Raw genomic sequence first — 5,330 nt, 5'->3', positions numbered from 1 at the left:
AAGACTTTCCTTTACAATAAAATCGCCAAGAAAGAACCATAAGTCGTTTCCTTACAATCAATAAATCGTTTCACATTATAAATCTCGAATATAACTAACTTGACACGATGCAAGTTACTGTGAAAGCCTTTTGTATACGCACAATTAGCCTTGATGTGTAAGCTGTCGACTTTGTTTGATTTTAATTGAAGGACTATGACTCTGAAATAGAGCCGAAATATTGTAAAAAACCCTTCTGTATCGTAATAAACCAAAACTTTGTTTTCACCGATGTTGAGGCCCGAGTGCCATATATACTAAAGGCCTTTCTAACCTAGTTTGCGAGAGCCCTAATGGACAATTTCGACCCTCGGACATTTTTGTACGGACCTCGGGCCAATAGTCCCCAACACAGCCCTCGCACTCGATCAGTAAGAGGTTATTATATAAAAAAAAGCCTAAAAATCACGATTTTACACAGCGTGGTTTATCCAGTCGCTGAAATGGGATTGACAAACGCCTCAGATAATTTTCGTTTCTTGGTTGTCCAAAAAACCAAGCTGCATTGGATTAGCTAATTCCCAGTACTTTAGATAGGCTGTGATTGTTTAGTCGAAAATATAAGTTTTTATGGTCGGTAGATTAGTAGCTATTGTATATGCAAATTAACTTTTACGCCGTTTGCCCTTGTAAACCGGAATTCATGATCTCCTTACAATAGAATATTCAGGCAAAAAAAAAAAAAAAAACCTAATTTCTGCGACGTCGGTGTTTCAAAAATCGTACAGTCCATGGAAGCCACATGTCTTATCAGTGAGAAAACCTACAGCTGTGCACTTTTTGGTTTAGAATCAGTTCATTTTATCGTTTTACAATTAGAATTGAGATCTCCAGTTACCGATATCTTCTGACTCGGCAGATTGAGCGTTCACAGAGACATTTGTTTGAAACAGCTGACATAGGTTTTTAGAAGCAATAATAACAAGTGATTTTTTAAATACAAACTAGCAAACAGTAAGCATAATTTTCTTAGATCATAGCCTGATAGTTCCCACATGTACATTGTAAGGTTATTTTTTGTACATCATTTTGAACCAACTAAAACGATTTTTAAAACCGAAGAAACAACTTAAAACTGCAGGCATTATTTGATGCGTGCTTCGTTCTTATGTCCTAAGAAAATCAGGTCTAATCAGGTCTAATAAATACAATAGACATTGGGGCAATTTTGTAGTTTCTACCCCAAATTGTACGGGACGGAAAAAGAAATTTTACGAATAAATTTAAGACTAATATAGTGTTAAGGCCACAAGACAAAACAAAAAGCCTTGAAAAGACATTAATTTTGAAACCTTAACGTTCGTGGAAATTGTTTTTCGGTTAACATTTCTTACGGCTAACAGTTAAAATTTTCCAATTTTTTCGCCTGACGGGTAAATTTTTTGGCCAGTTTTACGGCTACCTGTTAACCCCATCGAGATCATAGTACAGACTTTCTCAAATCCTCCCTGTTCTCAAAGAACTTCAAAGGCGCGAGGGTCGCGCTCGCGCTCCTCGCGCGCGAGTTTTGAGCTTCGTGGAGTCCGACCTCGGCTTTCGCAGCTCAGCTTGACGGTAAGTCTGGGCGGCTATATTTTATGCAGAGATTTACAATAGACTTCACGATACATGACGTTTATTTATTTATTTATTTATTTATTTATTTATTTATTATTAAATTGATGTGCAAAAAAAAAAAGAAAAAAAGAAAAAACAGATACAATTCAACTGCTAATACGTATACCTTACAGACTTTCTAGTCGTCAAATAACCGTTAAGCTAATTTGGATTTATAACACAAGTGCAGGGTATGTTTAAAAACCAATTGACTTTCGACTCAGCGGCAGAGGACCAGTTCTTCATTTTGAGATTACTCCCCTGTGTTTCCTCCACTGTTACGCGCTTATTGCCCAGTGTCGGGATTTTCTTGTCGTTCGTCTTGTTCTTGGCCAGCCCTCATTTTTCGCTGTTCAGCAATAACTATGACCCTATTTTGTCGCGATCCAAATATCCGATTTTCAAGTTCCTCTGCCTGTGCAGGGTTTTTTCGTGATAACAACTGGATTAAGCCTACCTGAAAATGTGTTATTCTAACAACGTAAATCTAAGGATTAAATTTAGAAGCGGTAGTAGCGTTACCAGAGATTTAACCACCACTCGTACATCGTTGGGGATTCTGTCCGTAAAAGAGTCCAGTATAATTAAACAAATATTGGTTGGAATAAAGCACAGAAAAATTGTGGGTATTTTGACGAGTGTCGTGTGAAAAGATTTCTTATTTTTGAGCATCTTCTCCTTGGTTTCCGAAGACACTCGGTTAGATATAATTTGTTTCCCGTTGCGACGGACCTCCTTGTAGATAACAGCATTAAAGTAAATCATAGCGGGGATTAAGACATATAGGGTAATAGGAAATTGTAATTCCCGATAAGATCAAAGGGAAAAACTATCGCAGCGACCCACACCACACCAGAGGCCACCATGAGACGAACTTCCGTGACTTGATTCTCATATGCGAAAGGGTGCATTATCGCTATAAAACGTTCTACAGTCATCAGGAATAAATGGAATAGCGATGCTAACAAACATGTCAGGCCTACAGCCCTTGACACTTCACTCAGGGTGCAAAACTGGCTATTGTGAGTCTCACCTTGGATTATTAAACTGTGGCTGGTGATTTGTAGCGGTTGAGTTACCAATCCCACCATGAGATGAGTTGTGGCTGAGTAGGCAAGAGTTATGTTTGACTTGGCGCGAAGCTGCCGTTTTGTCTTCACTGCCACAATAATAACTTGAGCGCGTTGAACAAAATGACAAGGTGACAGTTTATAGCAGTCATAGCGGTCGTGAAGATAAACACAGTGACAACACTCGATGAAGCATTTGCTGGATCATAAGAAGGACCAAGTGCAAAGTCAAAAGGGTCGGCGTTGTGCTTCACCATGCTGACTTTGCTAAGGGATGGACAAACGCCTCTAATATTTTTCGTCTTCTTGTTTGTCCATAAAACGAAGCTACAACGGAGAAGCTAATTTCCTGTTCTTTAAATGGTATGGTTGGTAAATTATTAGCTATTGTACGTACAGTTTGTCTTTTTCGTCGAGTGTTTGCGTAACCGGAATTTATGATCCCTTACCAAAGAACGGCTGGAAGCGAACTAATCACTACATAAAGCAAATATCGTCAATATTTCAAAAAAAAGAAAAACACACACACACTCACACTTTCAGTCTGTGGAAGTTACAAGAGAAAAGCTATCCGAATAAGCTTCAATACACTTTGTTGTTCAATCAGTTTTTTTTTTTCCTTACGTTTAAAAAATCGCCCGGATCTTTTAATTATTCGATAGCGATTGCCTTTTAACTCACAATTTGCTTACCCTTGTCGAACTTTAAGTTACCACTAGTATCACGTAGGTCTGTGAAGGAAAGATCATGAAGACTCTCCCTTGCAATCGAATCGCCAAGGAAGAAACGTAATTAAGTCTTTTCCTTACAATCGCAAATCGTTTCACCTTCTACCTCTCGAATATAACTAAGTCGACACGGTGGAAGAGACTGTGAAAGCCTTATGTACCGGTCAGCGGAATGTTTGAAATGTCTAACAAGGAGTGAAGGAGTGATGGAGCTAAATCGCTCTACGCTACAACATTCATTCAACTTGGAATTCTGGTGAAGAAAAGAAATACCTGATGAACTTTTAGTAAGAGTGGAGCTAACGTTTCACCTCCTCTCCCAGATTCGTGTATGCTACGTAAAATGCGTTAAAGTGGCTGGCAACAGTTTCCAGCACTTGGTCGCAACACCTTTACCTCAGAGAAAGAGTCATTAACCCATGTAGTGATAAGTTTATGAACAATGATTTTAAGCAAATGCCCAGTCATTGCCGAACAAGTTGTAGTCATTTATTGACATGCATGGTCACCATAGCAATAGTGCAACATTGTAACACCCTTTATTTTAGCTTTAATTAAGTGGGTGGTCTCATAGCTTATGGTACAGCCGGACGTCAGTATAAACTGAGTGTCTCAGTTTAGCGGTATCAGAGTCAGCTTAACTATTTCAATTTTTAAAGGTTTCTTTGAACCCCACCTTTTTCTTGATCCACAAGGGCAAGTTCTTTGTCGTTTCACCACTACAGGTAATTTGATTCGCAGGAGCTAAAACTTGATTTTGGGGGTTAACAAATCTCGTATGTCTTTGACGAGGAAAATAAATCCGTGAATCATAATATTCACGATTTATTAGCAGACGCGGGGCAGGTGGCCGACGACATTGGCACCTGTTTATCTTAGCCTACGCTTTTCCAAATTGCTGGATTTTAACAACCGAATTGCTAAATAGTGCCAAACAGCAGCTTAAAAAATACGTTTTCTATTTTCCAAAGGAGCCGATAACTTAGAAATGCATTTTAAAGCAGAAATAGGATAGCTATCTACAGAAAATCAACCATCGTTCAATCGTTCCGAAGCAACACCAAAGTCACAAAGTGACACAATTATGTACGAGGCGGAAACATTGTAACATTTAGGTCCCGCTCAGTTTCTCATGTGCGGAAAGACAAAGGAAGGATCGATGTCCGTAGATATTTTCATGTTAGTTACATCGAAATAGCAAGCTCCATTCTTACCTTAGATCGACCATTTTGCCCTAAAAAGCTTATTCTAAAGCTAAGCAAGAATTAAAAATGTTGCATCAGACTCGAATTTTATATAATAAGCTTAGCTTGCGAAAAAAGCAGGAGCGAATAAGGAAAACTTAAAATCGTGTGAGGGCGTGGGACGAGGGGGAGTTAAACTCAGAGAAACGAATTCGAACCAATAGGTCACTCAGGTTGAGTGACAATATCGAATCCGAAGTGACTTCATTCGATGACGCATATGACTCCTCCAATGACTGCCATTAAATTCAAATCGTACGCGCCTTTTTTCTTAGGCAAACGAAAATTGCATCCTTCGGTAAATCATAGCATTGTTTTCGTGCTTAATCAGAACCCCTATGGACTCAGCCCGGCCACACTAAATTCTCTGATGCAATTCAGTACTTTTGTTAAGACAGTCAGCAAATCATAAGTTAATACAAAACATCACGTTGTAATTCTCGACCAATGAGAAGCCGACATTTTGAGCGTGGGTGCGCCCTGTGTCACATAACTTCAGGGCGTTGCACGTGCTAAAAATTGTATTAAAAACCTGCAAGGCGGTTATTTTTTTCACAACATCACGTCGATCGAAAGACAGGAACGTTGGCCAGAAAAATCCACGACTGCATCGCTGAACTGTCAACGCCGAGCTGCTGCAGCTACAGAAATGA

The 5,330-nt window shown here is 39.2% G+C and overlaps 1 pseudogene; it reads right to left on the bottom strand.

Moving 5' to 3' along the window:
• Positions 1-1,797: 1,797 nt before the first annotated feature.
• Positions 1,798-2,962, bottom strand: LOC145480520 (uncharacterized; annotated as a pseudogene).
• Between the last annotated feature and the right edge of the window lie 2,368 nt (positions 2,963-5,330).

This window comes from Orbicella franksi, chromosome 3 (genome assembly GCF_964199315.1).
Source record: "Orbicella franksi chromosome 3, jaOrbFran1.1, whole genome shotgun sequence".
In the NCBI taxonomy this organism is placed as follows: domain Eukaryota; kingdom Metazoa; phylum Cnidaria; class Anthozoa; order Scleractinia; family Merulinidae; genus Orbicella; species Orbicella franksi.
Note: the sequence above shows the minus strand (reverse complement) of the source record. Positions and strands in the feature narration are given on the sequence as shown.